This window comes from Chelonoidis abingdonii, chromosome 6 (assembly GCF_003597395.2).
Source record: "Chelonoidis abingdonii isolate Lonesome George chromosome 6, CheloAbing_2.0, whole genome shotgun sequence".
NCBI lineage: Eukaryota > Metazoa > Chordata > Testudines > Testudinidae > Chelonoidis > Chelonoidis abingdonii.
This window is the reverse complement of record NC_133774.1, coordinates 67,926,557-67,947,316: the sequence shown is the minus strand read 5'-3', so window position 1 is coordinate 67,947,316 and position 20,760 is coordinate 67,926,557.

Sequence of the window (20,760 nt, the reverse complement as noted above, 5' to 3'; positions counted from 1 at the left end):
CTGCCTGTCCACGTCAGCGGAAGCATTCAACGTATAGGTCCAGACTGTCATTTCGACCCTCAGGAGGAGTCCATGTGGAGTTCTCCTTCTTGTGCTGTTGGTGGGAGGGTACCTGTGTATCAGTGCACTGTTCAGTGTTGTCCTGGAAGTATTCTTTGAAATAGATCCAGACTTCGAAATGACAGTCTGGACCTATACGTTGAATGCTTCCGCCGACGTGGACAGGCAGAAATCGTGGAAAAACAACACCGCTTGCCTCATAACCTAAGTTTTGTATGTAAACCAGAAGATGTTAGTTATGTATATTAAAATTGTGGGTGTTTGTGTACTTCAAGGTGATCATTCACAAGTACAAAACCACAGCAAAGTGCTACATTTAATGAAAAAATACCTAACTCCTTTAGGTTAGGATATGTATACTTGTTTCATTTGACCTTCTCATGGAAAGGGAAATAGAATGGAACTCAATTCATAATAAACACAAGCTACATTTTTCTTTGCCTTTTTTCTTTTTTTTAAGCCTCAGGAAAGAGATAAGCCATAGATTGGGTTACTTGTTCTATGAGTAGTAATACCATCTACCAAAGTCTTTAGATACCAGTAAACTGGATAGTATTCACAAGCAATTTGACCCTTTTGGTAGTTCTCACTTTTTGAATTACTTTTCTTTTATCTTCTTCAAAATTTAATCTATCAGGGTGCAATCTGATGTGCTGTAAGCTATGGAAACTTAAGGAACAAAAAGATGTTCAATTTTTATTTATTTATTTTAATTGCAGTGTGAAAAGCAGAACTTTCCTTTTTAGTCGTAAGGTGAGAGTAAACAGCAAGAGACAGCACATCTCAAACAATAATTTTCACTCTTCATGGATAAATCTAGCCTTCAGGTAGTAAATTATGAGTGTATGGATTTAGCACCAATGTCAGTGAGCAAATTGCTGTTTCCTATTTCTGCTAGTAAATCTTGAAAACAGGAAAAGCAACACTACCACTAGAAATCAGGCTTTGTGATGGCTAGGAAGAGAAAAATGTCTATGAAGGTAACACTGAGGTAGTAAATATAAATGAGTTTTACATAGCAATCATGCACTTTGATCACAGCCAAAAAACATTGTTAACAGAAAGGTACAGATACATACAAATAAAAAGCAAACTTGGGTTTACAAAAAACATCACTTCAAGCAGTTACAAGTCTCTGAAGTAATCTGAGTTGCTGAAATTGTTTTTCCATTTGTATATTGTATACATTATATTCTCGAATGTGTATTAAAATAACCTCAATATATATGTATTTATTTAATATCATGTATACATATTGTTTAAATATATATATATATATATATATATATATATATATATATATGTTTGTGTTTTCTCTTTCCATTATATCCATACATACATGGGCCTAATATCTTTAACACAATGCTTATCTTTAAGAACTTGTATAGCCCTAATGAAGTGAGAGCTTAATCAATAGGAAGACTACGGTTCTTTAAATTATGCATTGTGTAAGTGTTTTGCAGGATGAAGCCCATGCATGGGTCCAGTCTACACTAAACGGTTAGGTGGTTGCAAGACATCTTATGCGGACTTAGCTGTGGAAGTGTCTTCACTTAAATTTGGCTCCCACCAACATAAATGCCTCATTACACCGACTTAGTAACACCATCTCCCCATGCAGCATAGAGTCAGGGTTAGTGTAATTAGGTTGACACAGAGTCAGTGTAGACACAGCATTACGTACATCAACTATTACAGGCCTTCTGGAGCTGTTCCACAGTGAAGATTCTGGTCACCATTGAGAATTCCTCTGCCCAGGGATCAGGTGAACAGGAAGCAGCCATTCCCCGTTAAAGCCCTGCAAATTTTTAAAATTCCTTTCCTAGTTACCTGACTTTGCAAGCACACTAGCAGCTCTCCATTGTTGAGTGTAACTGCACATGCTGGCTACATGCTCTAACCACACTCCTGTCTGGCCTGCACAGAAAGTATTGAATATCCTGGGCTTGCGGAGAAAAGAGGCTGGGCAGGCACAGCTCTGATCCAGCCATAGAAATGTGGACATCTATGAGCAGATTGTTCACGGGCTTCAGGGGAAAGGCTACAACAGGGACCAACAGCAGTGCCACATGAGAGCCAAAGAGCTGTGACAGGCCTACTAGAAGACCGGAGAGGTCAATGATCAATCTGGTGTGGAGCTGCAGACTTGCCACTTTTACATACAACTGCATATCATCCTTGGTGGAGACCGCCTCCCACCTCCCACCCCAAGAGCACTGTGGATACTTCCAAGGAGCCCTAGTCATAGGCCCCTGCTGTGAACAGCAAGTAGGAGGAAGATGAGGAAGAGGAGGAGGAGTATGAGGGACAGGTTACTGGGGGATCCAGCTGCACAGCAAGCCAGGACCTGTTTTTTACTCCACCACAGTCTAGCCTGTCCCAATGATCAAGCATGGGCAAGCCTAATGCAGGGGAAGGAACCTCTGGTAAGTGTGCTATTCACTTTGAAATTATAGGAATGGCACCCCCAAAGTAGCATGGCATGTCTTTCAACTTGCTCATTTTTAATTGTGCTATAAGAGGTACTGGGAGAACCAAAAAAGGTAGTTATTATCTACTTTTCATTCCCCTCTAGAGATATGCAGTGGGGGCCATGTGTAGCAATTTGTTTATGTCCCATGAATCCTCTGTAGAGACCTTGATGAAACTTTCATGTAGGGGCACGCTGTAACCTCAGTGTTACCCTCAAGAGTGAGATATCCGCTAAGATCACCACCATATGTGGAAAATGGTGCCAGTATTCTGTTCCATTGCCCTATGAAATGAACATTTTGCCAACCAGCTATTGCCCCCCGTCATTTACCCAACCTCTCGCAGAGCCTTATTCAGCCTGGCTGGTGCTGTGTTCTATCAATTCCAAGCAGAAGTGAGACTGAAGTGCTTAAAACTTTGGGAGAGCAAGGGGAGTTTAGTTCAGCATCTTAAGTTTCAATTTCCATTGTGAATTCTCTGATAAAGGTTCCTCTGTGTGCTATCTGCAGATGCTGCCATTACAGCCTTAAGAGTGTCCTCTTCTACACCTGCAGAATGTTTGAGCCAGATAAGGAAAAGGAAGAAGAGGACTCAAGATTACATGTGCCAGGAGATCCTGCAAGTCAGTGCTACATCAGAGAACGAGCACAGGGCATGGAGGATCACCATTGCAGACAGCATGGACAAGGATAGACTGCAGAGGGAAAAGATGCAGAAAAAAGGAGAGGGACATGCAGCAGAAGATGCTTGTGCTTCTCAGATGGCAAACAGAGAGTCTGCAGACAGTGGTCGACCTACAGGTTCAACAATCCCAGACTTGCGTCCCTCTGCAGCCCATTAAGTATGCAACATTGGGACCTCCCTACACTCCTCATCAACATTCCACGTGGCATCAGGAACATCATCTTTATTAGCTCACAACATATTTTGGCTGTTGATGAGCAGGTCTAACAGTGATCAATTTCCTGTTCTGCACTATGTCAACATAACCCCATAACATCATTCACAAACAATATTAATAGGTATGTTGGCAGTGTTGTATTTCTTCATACAGCAATCACTACAAGATTCATTCGAGACCACCGAAGACAAAGGCCAGGTGAAGCGTACTACAGCAGCATACTCTACTCTGGCTAACAATTAACGTGGTCTTTCAAAGCCTCCCTGAGCCATATAGCTCTGCATTTAGATCTTCTTATAGCCTTGGTATCTGGCTGTTCAAATTCTTCAGAGAGCCACTTCACCTCTGCTCTCTACCCTGGTGGAAACTTTTCCTGCTTTGATTCACAGATATTATGCAGGACACAGCAGGCAGCTATGACCATTGGGATATTTTTCTCACTGAGGTCCAATCTTGAAACTAAACAACACCAGCAATCCTTCAAACTATCAAAGGCACATTCAACTGTCATTCTGCACCTGCTTGGCCTGTATTGAAGTGCACTTTTGGTGCTGTCTAGATGGCTGGTGTATGACTTCATGAGCCATGGGAGCAAGTGGTAGGGTGGGTCACCCAGGATCACTATTGGCATTCCAACTTTCCCAAAAGTGATCCACAAGTTGGGAAAGAAAGTTCCTGCTTGCAGTTTTCTGAACAGTTCTGTGTTCTTAAAGATGCATGCTTCATGCACCTTCCTTGACCAGCTCACACTGATGTCAGTAAAGTGTCCCCAGTGATCCACCAGCATTTGCATAACCATAGAAAAAAAAGCTTTCTGTTGATATGCTTTGTGGCAAAGTGGTCTGGTGCTATAATAGGGATATGTGTGCTATCTGTCGCCCCACCACAGTTTGGGAAGCACATTGCTGCAAAACCATCAACTATGTCCTGCACATTGCCAGTGTCACTGTCCTACATAGCAGGAGATGATTAATACCCCTGAATACTTGCATGACAACGGCCCTTTTGGTAGATTTCTTGACTCCAAAATGATTCCCAACTGACTGGTAACAATCTGGCATTGCAAGTTTCCATAGTGCAATCACTACTTACTTCTCAACTGCCCGAGCAGCTCTCATTTTGGTGTTCTTGTGCTGGAGGGCTGGGGCGAGTTTGGTGCACAGATCTAGGAATGCCTTGCACATGCAAAAGTTCTGCAGCCACTGCTTGTCATCCCAAACCTGCATGACAACGTGTTCTCACAAGTCACTGCTTGTTTCTCAGGCCCAGAACTGGCACATCACCATCACCAGCTGCTCCATGAATGCCACCAACAGCCTTTAATTGTTTCTTTTTATGTCCACAGCAATCTAGCCTCCAAGGAATCCTCATGTTCCCTGCAGCTCCTCTTGCAGCTCTGCAAATACTGCAGAATCAGACATCCACTGCTTGCAATGCTCATGACAATAGTCCAGGGCTGTGCAGGCTCCAGGCTTCTCTGAGATGGTGGGCAACGAGGAGGGACATGCAGTTTTGCAAGACTTTAAAAAGAAGGCATGAAATATTATGGACTACAGATAAAATTATGAGATGGAGAACACTAATATGGAAAGTTGATCCCATGCTCCCAGTCACCCTTGAGTGGCTTATTTTGGCCCCATCAGGCATGCAAGAACTTCCCAAAAGACCTTATGTTGGAAGGTGGTGAGTTGCACAGTGCCCTGCATTCTGCATCAATACAAGTGATTGTGGTGAGGACACACACCCCTGACACAAGTAGCCAAGCATGTACACACACAAGCGATTTAATAGCTGTAGGACTTATATGCCAACCTAATTTAGCTTGACATAATTTTGGAATGTAGACATGGTCATAATGTTAAAGCTGGAACATTAGTGGTAAATATAGTTATGAGCGCATGAGCATTTCCATTAATAATCTTCTATGTTCAATCATTCATAAGTTCATGAGCAATGAAATTATAATGATGTAAATTTATAGTGTAGACCTGGCCTTAATCTTTGCCCCAAATTTAAAATAAACAAATAAATAAATGAGCAAAAATAAATAAATCTACTTTTAGTACTGAAAGACTGAAAAATAGTTTTCTCATTGTTATTAAAAAACTTTCAAACTTTTTATTTGGACAGCCTTAGCACTTGAACATCTAGGAGATAGAAATTTGAAGTTCAGAAGAATCTTCAGTAAGAAGTGCCTTTGCTTATTCTAGTGAAAATTCATTTGAATATTACCAAATTATGATGAGGTGAAATCTGGTTTTCAAATATGTGCAGTATTTTGGTTTTGTGGCACTTTGAAAAGAAGGAGTGAAATATTATGGGCTGCAGATGAAATTATGGAATGGACCACTGTAGTGCGTCTCAGCCACAGTTTGTCCGTCAGCGGGGCTGTGGGGTATCCCACTGCCTCGCTCTAGTTCGCCGGCCGGTGGCTCTGCTGTCATGGGGAATAACGCACACTCGATTAGGGGGTTTCAGACCCCGAGGCGGGGCTGAGCCAATAGTCCGAAACCGGCCCAGGCCCTAGGTCAGAGCAGGGCAGCAAACACTGAGTCAGAATGCTCAGGCCCTCAGGTAGGGCTGAGCAGTACTCATAGGCTTCAGCCTCCTCAGGCCAGGGGAAGGGGGAGTCTGCCACCCCAGAGTGGGGTGGCAGAGGGGACGCAGGCCCTCGCACTCCACTGCGTCCCAGCCCGGGGCCCTAGCAGCGGCAGAGACTCGCTGCTGTCAGTGGGGATCCTGGCCGCAACACACTGACATTGGCTCTGACAGTGTTGCAGCGGGGGTCGGCTGCCCCTGGGCTACTTCCACACTCCCCCTCGTAGGGTACCTGAGTCGTCGTAGCGTCACCAGCAGTCTCAAACACCATCGGTTCCTCTGGCTAAGTAGCCGATGGTAGGCACAGCAGCTCATCGGGGTAGCTGGCAAGAGGCAGGTTCAGCTCTTCCTCGGGCTAGCTGGCAAGAGGCAGGCTCGACCCTTCCTCGGGATAGCTGGAGCAGGGTGGTCCCAGCCAGTCCTCCTCAGGGTATCTGGGGAGCGGCAGGCTCGGCCAGTCCTCCTAGGGGTAATGAGTGCAGGGCAGGCTTGTCTGGCCGGGTGTGAGCTCCGGCTGGCAGCGGCCGCAGACGTCTGGCCCCTGGGGTGGCTGGGCCTCGACTGAGCTCGGCAGGTGAGCTTTTATACTTCTGGGTCTGCACCATGACCTCTGAGGGGTGGGCACAGGACTCAGCGGCTCTGCCCATGGTGGTGGTAGGGGAGGTTCATCCCTCAGTGGGGCTGTGAGGTATCCCACCACCTTGCTGTAAGCACATTTATTAGTTTTTCAAGTGAGAGAAAGATGTCCTGTGCATATGCAAACCTCAGGAATTGAACAAGAAATGGAAATCACTGCTAGTTGCTTTCTAATGGAATTTCTGAAATCTGCTGGGGAGATTAATCTCAAGAAGGATCCACTGAATCAAAGATTTAGTGATTGTCAGTAGAAGAGGCAGCCAGGGGATGGTGATGCTGACTGTTGAGAGAGGCAATGGGAAACATTGGGAATGCAAGAACACAGGAGGACTCTCCTCAGGTGCACATTGAGTGAGGCCAGCACTCTCAGTTTCATTGGAATTCACTCCACCTGCTTGGAGTCCAACTCTTTGGGATCTCTGAGGATGTTGGAGAGGTGAAATCCAGCATGTGGGGCAGTTGTGCACGCTTACCCCTTACTAGTTCTTAGTCCATCTTGTGGATAAAATCAACAGTTTAGTGCCCATCTGCAACAGTTGCATGGGTCATTGACATTACCGCATTTGTATAAACTCAGATCAGTAGTTGCTCCCTTGACTTATCCCAGATCACTCCCAGCATGGACAATCATATAAGTGGTCTATTTGGGGCCAGCATAGAAATTCTTCATGAGTCATTTACAGTGTATAGCCATCGGCAACCTCTCAGCAGGAAACACTGCATGTGCAACCTGTATGTATGGGTTACATTGTGCAAAGAGCATTGTTCCTGTCCTCCATTCTGGGATGAATTCCATCATTTATGTATCCCTTGTTTAAGGCATATCATTCTGCTGGAGTCTAGCCAAAATGTTTCACCATTCTTCTCTTCAGTTCTTCAATTTCCCAAACAAAAAGAAAAAGCTATGAAAATTCCCACAAACACACAAAAATCATTTGTGTTGAAAGAACATTAAGGTTAACAAATCAGAAGTTAGGAAATACTAATATTATGACAGACCTTTTCAAGTCTGAAAATGTGGGTGATATAATGTCTTTTATCGACCAACTTTTGTTGGTCTCTCTCACCAACAGAAGTTGGTCCTATAAAATATATTACCTCACCCACCTGTCTCTATAATATCCTGGGACGAACATGGCTGCAACAACACTGTTTACTTTTTAAATCTGACACCTTTGTTGTATACTTTTGCCTATAACTGACCAGATCCTCTAGGGCTTTGCAACCCTAGTTCTCTGAACAGAGCATTGCAAACTTCAGAAACTGGTTCACCGTTCTGCAGGCTGTTGGAGTTAATCCAAGTTGGCTCATAATTTGTGCATTGCCTAGTAAAACCTTTTACTCAGTAAGGAGTATTTGGCTTCCACTAAGCAGAATTTTTATATCTCTTTGATTGCAAACTAGAGTAAAAATGCTCAGCAACTTTTTCACACTTTTAATTCCTTCCTTGGAGTTTATTTTCCTCAGATTATGGGTGATTTGGCAGTGTTTACGCTCAATGACTTTGCTGTATTCCTTTCTAGTATGATTGATGAGTTCTAAGATAATTTCTCTTGCAGCCATTTCAGGATTGCACTAAATCCTTCCATACTTCTTGGTCTCCAACACTTTGTTCCTTTCCATTGATTTCTTAACGCATTTCTGTTTATATCCCTAGAGTCAAATTTACTGATTTCTGACCCCATCCTTTCAGGTTTTACTCTAGGTCTGCTCTTTCCTGGCTCTGAATCGGGCACTATTACTGTTTCTTGGATTCCAGTATACCTCTTTAATTTAAAAAAATTATGCTGCTTTTCATTTAAAAAAATTCCACAAGAGATCCTCATATTATCACTCTCAACCCACGTCTACGCACCTCTTTGGTTTTATGTTTCTAATCTACTACAATCTGATCTAATCTGCTATCACTTATAAATATACTGCTATATCTTTAGCTTTCTCTTTCAAATCTTCTTCCATCTCCTTCAGTTGCTTAACTGAGAAATTTGATGGACCTATTTAGTGTAAATTGAGAATTGGCTGTTTGATTAAAGGGCATTACTTAAAGCGGTTCATTATCTCTCAGGGTATGTCTACACTACAGTGGCTACAGCAACACAGATACTGCACTGCAGCTGTGCTGCTATAATGTAGATGCTTCCTACATTCATAGAAGAGATTTTTCTGCGAATGTAGGTAATCTACCACTCTGAGAGGCAGTATTCAATAGACCTCAATGCATCTATGGGTGTGGGGGGAGGCGCGAGGGGAGCGGAGTTAGGTCATCCAAATTATGTTGCACAGGGTATGAAATATTTTACAACCCTGAGCAATGTAGCTAAGTCAGCCTAAATGTTAGGTCTAGACTACTCTTCAGCTGGTAAATTGCATGGACAAATGTCATGCTGCTTCAATTTAAAGTAAGGCCTCAACACAGTACATTGTACAACTTGTTGCTTGTTGTTTTATTTCAGCATTTCATAATGAAGTGGTTTAGGTTATATTTTCTGTTGTTTTGTTTTATGAGTGGGAAAACACTATGACATGCTGATCATCTAAAGGTAGAAGCACATTGTGTTTCAAACCCTTCTAATATTTTCCTTAAACAAATTGCACTTGTGCCTCTTAAAATCTTATTTAAAGTACATTGAAGTCAATAGGAACTTCTGGATTAGGCGATCAGTAAATTACATAGGTTTTGATATTAGCATGAACAAAACAGAGATTCTGCTACTGAGAGTTAATGGACAATATTATATTCTGATTTTTAATTCAATTTCTTGTAGAAAGGAACCTGAGCATTTCCTTTGATTCTGCTTTATTCTGATTTTACTTTGTGTAAACAGATATGTCATTTTCCTGAATTTTCCACATTCATTTTAACTGAATACTCTGAAGCCTAATTATGACAATTTTAAGGTCAACAACATCATTAACTATTTTACTGATAAGCTTTAGAGGGAATCATGTTGGTTGTATATACTGGCAGTTAATGGGGGGGCATGCATAGCTCTTAAGGGTTGTGGCTGATATCAAATGGTGCAGATAGTTGCTATCATGGTTTCTTGGACCAAGAAATAGGGACTAAAGATCTTGCCTGAAGTTTCAAGTCACTGCCAAATCTGTCCACATGGTGGAGAGAAAGAGAAGATGCACCTTGCTCCTAATTTCTGAAAACTTCAGCTACTCCCTGGATTCTAAACACGCAAACTATCTCTCAGGCCTTTCTGCTTATCATATACTCCAGCTGTAGCCCACTTTGTTGCTCTAACCTCTGCTTGCCCTCTAACAACTTTTACAATGCAGTTATGCATTATCCATAAGAAATTCTGCTGCATGTTGAAAATTCAATATATATGGGTAGTTTGAAATAAATTGTATTTTTGAAAAGCAAGAAATGTACAAAATGAATTAATTACATGAAAACTTCCATTTTTCAATGTACTTGATGCAACCACAGAATTTTCATCCTGCTGCATCAGAGCACTACAAAAATGAGCTTGTTTGTAGAACGTTGGGTTGGATTTTCAAAGGCGCCTAAAGAAGTTGAGTTCCCAAAATCTGTGAACATGGGTTGTCTATGTGCTGGTCTACACTTAAAAGTTAGGCCATGTCTACACTTGCAAAGTTACAGTGCCTGCAGTCACAGCAACGCTCAGAGAGCACCCAAGGAAAAGCACTGTTGTGTGTTCACACTGACAGCTGCCTGCGCAATGGCGTGTTCACACTTGTGGCACTTGAGGTGCTATTCAGAGTGGTGTAGTCTGGGCAGCTATCCGACAGAGCACCTCTTTCTCTTTTGCTGCTAAGATTTGTGGGAAAGTGGAAGGGATCACGAGGCATCCTGGGTCCTATCCCAATGCCTCGTGATGCATTGCTTCACATCCCAGCAATTCCCTGTGGTTCTGTCCGCATTTGGTGCCATCTTTAATGGTTCATGTACTGTGCGCCCTGCCCTGCGTCTTTTGGGCTGCAGGAATGGATCCTGAGCTGTTGACCAGTATGCTGCTTACACTGACCAACACGTCACAAGTGGCAGTGGAGTTATTCCTCAAACTACAAAGGCCAGAGAAGTGCGACACTGATTTCGCCACGCTTACTAGCTACGACACGAGATTGCTTATGGCATTCACGGAGGTGCTGACCACAGTGGAACGCCACTTTGGAGCTCGGGAAACAAGCACTGAGTGGTGGGATCACATTGTGAGGCATGTCTGGGATGATGAGCAGTGGCTGCAGAACTTTCTCATGAGGAAAGTCACATTTATGGGACTGTTTGATGAGCTCGCCCCATTCTTGTGACACAAGAACACAAGAATGAGAGGTGCCCTGTCGCTGGAGAAGTGTGTAGTGATTGCACTGTGGAAGCTGGCTACTCCAGACGGCTACCAATCGGTCACTAACCAGTTCAGAGTGGGAAAGTTGACCGTTGGAGTCGTGTTGATGGAAGTGTGCAGGGCCATCCCGCTCCGAAAAATCGTGACTCTGGGCAACATGTATGACATTATGGATGGCTTTGCACAAATGGGCTTCCCTAACTACAGAATGACGATTGATGGCATGCACATTCCAATTCTGTCACCCACCAAGAACACTAATCACAAGGGGTATTTCTCAATGGTTCTCCAGTCACTTGTGGATAACCATGGGTGTTTCACAGACATTAACGCAGGCTGGTCCGGAAAGGTGCCTGGCGCATCTTTCCGAACAGTGGCCTGTTAAAGAAGCTGCAAGCAGGGACTTTCTTCTCTGGCCAGAAGATCACCGTAGGGGAAGTTGAAATGCCCATTGTGATCCTGGGAGATCCCACCTACCTCTTAATGCTGTGGTTTATGAAGCCATAAACGGAGCAACTTGACAGCAGTGAGAAGCGGTTCAACAACAGGCTAAGCAAGTGCAGAATTCCTATGGAGTGTGCATTTGGCCGTTTAAAAGCCAACTGGCGATGCCTGTATGGGAAACTGGACATGGCCAATGACAGTATTCCTATGCTTATAGCCACATGCTGTACTCTCCATAATATTTGTGAGGGGAAGAGTGAAAGCTTCACTTAGGACTGGACCGCAGAGGCTCAGTGCCTGGAGCCTGAATTTCAGTAGTCAGAGACCAGGGCTATTAGAGGGGCACAGCACTGGACCATAAGGATCAAGGAGGCCTTGAGGCAGCAATTTGAAGCTGAAAGCCACTAATATTTGTTACTATGCTTGGGATTGCAGTGCTTGTAATGCAAGGAGGTGATTGGTGCACGGGATGCAAGAAGGGGCCTTAATATAATTCTTCTTGGACGCTTTCTAATTCTGCGCAGCCGTTCTGCTGCTGATAACAAAGAGGGAGGCTGTGATCCCAAGGTCATCTCTGTGAAGTCTGAATGCAACATTTTACAGAAGCAGTATTGTTTGCAACACAAACAACACTGATTCCGTGCTTTAAAACACAGCCAGTACTCAAACACCTGTCACTAACTGGCTGACCCCAGGCAAGCACACATGAGCCACAAAACCCCCAAAATGGTGAGTAGCTGCAGGAGCAGGATAAATCACTGTTCCCAGACCCTGCTGTACACTGGGAATATGGCTCTTGGGCACCTGGGGAGAGCCAGCACTGGAGGGTGGGCCTGATAATCATTCCTGTCCACAACACTTTCCACAGGAAGTGATCATTATGGAAGATATCTCGCTGCTGAGGGTGAACAGGGAATCAAGGGAGGGTCTTCTCCAAGCCTGTGCCTTCTGCCCTGATGCCTATGCAGCTCGCTTGTGTGCAGCAATGGTCCCCCTCCCAGTCATGGAAAAGTGGCGCAGGAAAGTTACAGTTAATGGGGCAAGAAATAAAGCAGCTCTACCAAGGAACCTGCAGCAGCGGATTGCCCAATATCTCCATGAGAGTTTCCTGGAGATCTCAGAGGGAGATTCCCGGGAAGTGAGGGAGTGTATCAACAACCTGTTCCACTACTCGAACTAGGCATGAGGTGGGAGACAAGCCTTCTTTCTGCAATCCTACTGCCCCCAACAACTCACTTCAACAATTCCCAAAATCAGATCCACTTACCAGGGACCTCCTCTCCTGTTTGCGCTTTGCCAAGATCCAATTGCTGTGACTGGCTAGGATCCTCTGAGGTAGAAAACAGCTCCTAACTGCATGCATCTCTGGCTTCCAAGTCATCCTCTGCCTCTGGGTCCCTCTCCCTCTCTTCATCCAAGATCGCCTCCTCCTGGTTCGGTCCACTCTCAACTGGCACGCAAGCCAATAAAGTACCCACAGGGTCCTTCGCAGTGGAGGTGGGGTCACCACTGAATATTGCATCCAGCTCTTTGTAGAACCGGCAGCTCATGGGTGCAGCACCCGAGTGGCAGTTTGCCTCCCATGCCTTGTGGTAGGTATTCCGCTGTTACTTCACTTTGACCCTGCACTGCAATGTGTCCCGGTCATGGCCCCTTTCTATCAAGAATCTAGAAATCTGACCATAGGTATCATAATTCCGATGGCTGGAAAGCAGCTGTGACTGCACTGCCTCCTCTCCCCAAATGCCAATGTGGTCTAGCAGCTCGGCATTGCTCCAAGCAGGGGATCGCCTGGTGTGTGGAGCAAGCATGGCCACCTGGAAAGATGTGCTGAGGCTACTGCTTGCATGACCAAGCAAACAGGAAGAGGACTTTCAAATTTTCAAAGGAAAGTACAGGGTGGGGCTGATGATTGATCACCTGAGGGCAGGACAGTAGAGTTCAAACTGATGGCCAGAGAGGTGAGAACAGGCATTGTGGGACACCTCCTGGAAGCCAGTCGCAGTGCTGTAATCACCACGGTGCATACACTGACTCTGTAGCACTGTAGCCCCAGTGCAGAAAGTTCTATGCCTCTCATCGGAGTGTTTTTTTTTATAGCACTGCAACTGCTCAGTTTCTGCACACTAAGTGGTTTGGCCGTGTGTACACCTCGGGAGGTACAGTGCTCCAAGCTGCTTTACTGCGCACAAACTTGCCAGTGCAGATGGGGCCAAAGATCGGCATAGCTATGTTTGTCAGAAGTATGGCTCTTTCACACCTCTCATCAATGTAGCTATGCCAACCTAACCTCCACTTGAGGCACAGCTATGTTGACAGAAGAATGCATCAGTCCATCAATTCACGTACCATCATTAGGAGAGGTGGTGTTCCTATATCCGTAGAAAAAAATCCTTCCATCAGTGTAGGCTGTGTCTACTCTATGGAGTTATGCCAGCAAAGTTACATCCCTGTAACTTGCTAGTAGTGCAGACATACCCTAACTCCCTTGGAAATCACAGCCTGTAGGTCCAGCTTGCTGCAGAGTACATAGGGCCTGTAACAAAAATCAGTTCTGAAGTGGTCCAAAAGAGGGTGGATTTCTGGAATCATGAGATACTAAGTGACATGCCAGAAGCTACCAGTGACTGTACTATTTCTAAACAAGAGCAGCTATCAGATCTAATAATAAATTCATTAATCTCCTTAGAAATTACATACAATAACAGGGAAACATGAAACTCACATGTTTTATCACCTTGTCTCCACTGACCCCGACTTCCCCTCACACACACTAACGAAACCTAGCTCCAACAATTACTGTAGTAGAAGGGAGCACACATTCTATTTGAGATATGATATAAATAGAAGAAAAAAGAAAGATAATTAATATAATCTATGTAATAAAAGTGTATTTTATTTTGCAATCACTTTAGGAAAAAAGATTGAGCAAAGTGGATTTCGAAATATAATTATTGGACAAATAGATTCATGGCAAATCATGACAAAGGTCAGTTGCTAAAATTTCCTTAATGATAAAAGCATTTATTGGGGGCAGGGACTATTTTTTAGTTCTGTGCTTGTGTTGCGACTAGCACAATGTGGTTCTTGTCTAAGACTGACATCTCTAAAGTGCTACTGCAATACAAAAAGAAAATAATAATTAGCAAATGTTAGTAATTCAAAGTTTATTGTTCTAAACAGTTTTCTAAGGTAACTGTTCATAATATCAAATGCTGCTTTTTATTGCTCCAGAAATATTCCTGTAAATAAGAACATATATGCTGTTCTAGAAACTGGTTTATATTGAAGAACTGTAATTTTTTTTTCCTCTGTGAAGTGTTAGTGTTTGAAATCATTTCTTCAGATACCTGTCTTTTTCGCAAGTGCTTTTATCAAAGGTGTTGACATAGTATCACCCAGTAATCCACAGGCTTATCATCAAATTCCACAAAAAACTCACTTCAGTGATGTAGCAACAGTTTGAAGGTCATAATAATTTCTGAAGGTCAATTTCCTGAAGCATGGTTCAGAGCTTTTGCTACACGCAGGGATGAACTTGGTGTTTTGCTGCAGCCTACTTCAATCAGGAGCTAACTTGTAAATAATCAAGAAATACTTCACAAATACTTCTAAGCTCCACTTTCCTAATCCAAAGGTGTGATAGGGTGCAGCCAACCATGGTAATATGACTTGGAACAAGTTATTATCAGATAGAAAACATGATGGCAGACTGAAAGGTGTTGGGGACTTTAAAGACTTCAAATGCTCTATCGAATAGAATATGCACTCTTCTATTTGTCTGTTTTCCCAGAACGTATCATTTATATGGTGCAATTGAGCCTTCTGTGTCAAAAACAAATTAACAAATTGGCGTGCATGTTGGAGGAAACTATCCAGAATATCTAACCTGCTTTGTTTCATTCCCAGACAATTAGTAATATATTAAATTTGAACGCACATACACACAAATATTGTCTGCAGACCTATCTCTCACTGAAACATTCCACTCAACCTGAATTCTCAGTGTCTCAGCATCAGGGAATCTAGAGTGATTTGTTGAACAAAGAATATAGTACAACCTAGGAAAAGAGTGGGATAAGCAATTACAGATCAGTAAAAAGATTAGTTATTAACTCCTTGTGTGTTGATGATGAGAGTCTTAATTTGCATTTTAAAAGAAGTGTTTGTCCCTTTTCATTTTACCTTAGGCTGCGTCTACACGAGCCCTTTTTACCCAATAATTTCTTACTGTTGCTAATTCCGGTACAGCTCCAAAGGTAATGGTAAACGTAAAATCTACTATATATAATCAGCAAATGTATTGTCAGGAATGTTCAACAGTAACATTTAACAGGATTAACCAATTAATATTAAGTATAGACACAAGCACAAGGAAAGGCATGGCATGACTTTATTACAACTTAACTTTATGGAACCAAGAGAGTCCATGAGCAAAAATGGGTGAGGAGTTGGAGTAAGTTAATAAGAAAGTCCATTACAGTAACAGTACAAGAAGAATAACGAGCTCAACAACCAGAGCTTTAAACCAGACCCTCTCATTTTAAGAGGAACACAGGCACTTGCAGCAAGGGCTGAACTCAGACAGATGAGTAGTTGTTTGCTACTGTAACAGTTAAATAAACCAGTTATGTTTGAGGAGCCTCTGTCTGTGTCTGATTTGTTTTATAACATTGTCTGTAGACAAAACAGGTGTAAAGATTCAATTAAAAACAGATGTAAAAAAGGAAAAAAACTATTAGGTTATCTAATTCATCTCGCTGCCAATGCAGGACACTTTTCTTGTGCACTAGTGCTTCCTCCTGTGTAATTTTAAAGGTCCAAATTTTAATTAGAAAGCCTGTAACACCTGAACATACAGTTCCATGCCTGTATTTATACCAGCCAACACTGTGACTAAATGGACACACTGGGCATATGCACAAAACTGGTTAATTAGGCACATGAATAGCTATTTCCTGAGTTTGCATGAACAGTCTCAGTAGTATGCATACATTATTGCAAAGTAGTTGGATCATATATTTTTTTTATTGCACTAATTGCCAGTTATTTTTGTTCTGGTGTCAGCCACTTCCCTTGAGAAAAGTGTCCTGAGATTTAACCTATATTTTCTAATTTCAACCCATTGCTCCTCTTTTTCTTTTTCCTTTTTCATTCTTCAAATATTTATTGACTGTTGTCAAACAGTTTAGTAATTTCTTAGCCAGTCTACTTCATATCTGAATGAGAATGAGTTAGGCCAATAATGAATTCTTTTGAAAACCTCATCCATCCAGCTCTCTTTTTAATTTTTTGTCACAAATCTGTTTCCCAGCCTCCTATGCACTTTTAGTTGTTCTTCTCTGTAACTCCCTGTAGTTTATTGTTATGATTCTGATCATGAGTTCCTGAAAACAATATTCAGGATGTAATTACACCGGAACTGTATATGGATGAGCTAACAACTGCCAGTTGGGTGATGTGCTGCCTCTGCATATGCAGTCTCAACATGCTTTGCTCTTTTTGGCTGCAAAATCTATTTGAAAATTCATTGTCCCTATATCATTTTGACATTATTACTTTGGAAATTTCTTCAAAGGATCATCTTAATCTCTGCTGAGGACATCTCAACCAGTACTAGCTATCTTCTCACTCTCAGAGTATGTCTACACTGCAATGTAAGCCTAGGGTTAGTGGAACTTGAATTAGCAGACCCTGGGTTTGAGCATCTGTGTAACCCAGGGTTAAAAATCGTTAAACACTGGGTACCAACATGGGGCTCCAGCATTTGTATCACAATATGCAAGCCTGAATTCAACCTCCCATATCCTAGCACCATCCCAAAACATGGCTCTTTTTATAAGGCCCCACAGGTTTAGAACCCAGGGCTCTACAGCTATCAGGCAGCTGGCATCTCCAGGCTGCACCCAGGCTATGGGAAGGTCTGCCGGAGGGGTTTGACAGACAGCAGCCTCATGGCTCTTGATTGGCTTCCTGACCCATATAAACCCAGGGGTCCTTTCAAGAAGCATCCAGGCAACAGCACAGATCTCCTGTAGCTACCATGACCATCCCTACTCCTTGCTCCTGAATTCCTGACTTTGACCTTGGCTTGATCTAGACTTCACCTCCTGACTCATATTGCAAAACCTGACTCAGACTCTGACCCTTGATATCAACCCTGGCCTGGAACCCAACTACAAACTCCTCTGCTGCTCTCAGTCTCAGGTTTTTCCCTGCTCTGACCATTGGCCCTGACTTCCCTTGTTGGGATCATGACAGCTGTAGCCCTTTATTCATGGTGCAGTGTGGGAAAACTTGACTGTCCAGAGGACAAAGAAAGTTGGTTCATGGGATTGTGGTATACTTTTGAAAGACTCCCAGAGCATGAGTCCAGTAGGGCTGCGTCTACACTGCAAAGCAATAGGACTTGAACCCTGGGTCCAGTCTTGACTTAGGCTCAGACCCTCCACCTTTGTGGGGTCCTGGGACCCTGGGTTAGTGTGGTTTATGATTGAGATGTAAGGGGGGTTAGACTTGAGCCTGAGGTCGAACACTGGGCTTACACTGCAGTGTTGACATGCCCTTAAGTGCAGGCTCTTCAAAACAGAGCCTACAAGGATCCTCTTCCCACGGTATACATGGTCTTCTCTTTATCTAGTGGTTTGTCTGTGCTATTTAGCTAATCAGTGGCATGGCTTAAGATGTAAGATAAATGTATGTGGCAGGTATGTGATAGCCTATCTAGTTATAAATACTGACATGGGTTATCACTGCATACCACCAGTTCAAGCTCTGTAGGCAGTCTATTGAGGCTAAATCATCTGTCATTGCATCTCAGTAAAAAGCAGGCCATCTTCCTCCAGCAGATATCCTGTCAATAAAGATCTAGTGTTTGACACGTGACATGTATTCAGCCCTTCTTACAGATACATAAAGTTTCTAAAAATACTCACTTATTTGGTATACCATTTTTGATTCCATACTATTTTTCATATAGTAGAATACAGCCGTTCATGACTTTTAATTTACTATAGTCCAATGAAAACTTTTCTGAAAAGTAATGGACAAAAAGTGGGAAAAAAAACCACAAAAGACCTTTTAAAATAATAAAACGTATTATAAAATTGGGCTTTTAAAAAACATTTTAAATATTATTTTGCAAAACTATTAAAGCTGTTGAACATAAATGATCTGACAGAGTGCTTTTACTGTGACAGTTGGGGTTTTTACATTACAAACACAACACCTCGTGAAACTAGATATTTTACGGGCCAATTACCATTGATGGTTAGTAGATAAGGCGTATACAGTATACAGAGGTATCAAATTTCATTGTAATCATATTTGAACTAAACATTAAGGGTATGTCTACACTGCATAATAAACCCTGCAGCACCAAGACTCAGAGACAGAGTCAGCTTACTCGGATTTGCAGGACTCAGACTACAGACTATAAAATTTCAGCGTAGATATTTGGTGCAGGCAGGAGCCCAGGCTTTGAGATCTTTCTTCCTTGCAGGGTCTCAGATCCCCAGCTCCAGCCTGAGCCTGAATGTTTACACTGCAATTTTACAGCCCGGGCCAACCCCCAGCAGCCCGAATGAACAGATCCAGGCCAGCCACAGCTGTGCCATGGGTCTTTTATCTTACTTTAGACATAGGGGATTCTTTAAAGACATGCCTGCATTTATTATCATCAAGTCAAATCCTTTCCAATAGTATTTTAATTTACATTTAACTGATCTCATATCCTCAGTGTTGAAAGGTGGCAGAGTATTTTATGTTCAAGATCAGCCTTCAAATGTAACTCACCCTTCTTTTTAATGCTTTAAAAAGATTTTTAAATAACAAAGCTGCTCAAAGTAATCCATCTTCAAACATGTCAAGATACTTTAAAGTTAAATTTCTTTTAGTAACAATCGTTTTCAATTACAAATTAGCTTTGATTTGTTGTCCTTCCTGTCATCGGCATTTGACTGGAATAAATAACTGTGGTCTATAAATTACAGTATCTGACCTAAACCAAACAATCCATTAGGGATATTTTTAAAAATAAAAATGGACTTTAAATGTAACTTTCCCATATAAAATCACCATAGCTTACAAAAGCCAAACTCAATACTAACTGCTTTGTCTCCTCCCTTGAATATCCTCTTTACATCTCTGAAAAGGGCAACTGGATTAAAATGCCTCTTCCTGTTACTTTGTCTTTTCATATTGTATAACATAGGAAGAGGCATTTTAATGACAAACTCAGAGTGAAAAACATATTTATTGCGGCCAGTCCATGGGTGAAAAATGGGTCCATTTAATTTACTGGAAATTTTCCCATTGACTTTGACCATTTGACCATTTCATCCCATGCTTTTAATCATTTGCTGTCTCAGCTGTTTCATGTAACCATGTGATGGGTTGTTCACCCCACACAAGGCCAGAAGGGGTTTAGGTGGCTAGGTGGGCCAATTAACTGTCTATGTTGCACCTGGAGGAGGAATCAGACAGCAAGGAGGACTAATTAGAGATGAAGAAGTGCTGCTGAACAGGAACAGAAGGAGCCTATATAAAACCCAGTAACTCAGAGTAGAATGGGGGAGAGGGATGGATAGTGCAGGCTTCCTCAATGTGAAAAAGGTAAGGCAGGAAATAGCCCAGGGATACAGCAGTGAGGTTTAGAAGCTCTTTCACTGACATAGCACTGTGCACAGGAGTGCTTGTGACAGTGTAACTTTTATTGCTCAAGATGGTGATTTTTTTCACAACACTGTAATAGTAAGTTATTCTGACATAGGCTGTAGTGTAGACATAGTCTAATATAAGTGGATTTATACCACATTTCTTTTTGCTTTCTGAGCTTTATGTGCCGATGAGGTACTGTTCCAACAAATAGGGATTTAACTGTTTGTGGATTGATTGTGACTCATTTAAAGGTGTTTTTCAGTGAGGACAAAGCATGGAACTTACTTTTTTAGGTTGTAACTCCTTTTGTGAAAGGGGTTTAGGGGATGGATGGGTTTATGCTGAAAATTCTGTTAATGAGCATGGTGTCTATACACATAGCAATATTTTGTTGCAACACCACCTCCAAATGTTTAGAGATCACATATCTGTGTGATTAAACCAACTAGTCAGAACCATATCCCCATTGACTTCAGTCTAGGTACTAATGGTCCGCATAACATTCAAGCACCTCACAGTCATTCATGATTTTATCCTTCACGCCCAAAGCAAAATATTATCTCCGTTTTATAGATGGCGGAGACACTAGAATAGATTAAGTGACTTGCCCAAGGTCATAAGAACATAAGAATGGCCCTACTGGGTCAGACCAAAGGTCCATCTAGCCCAGTATCC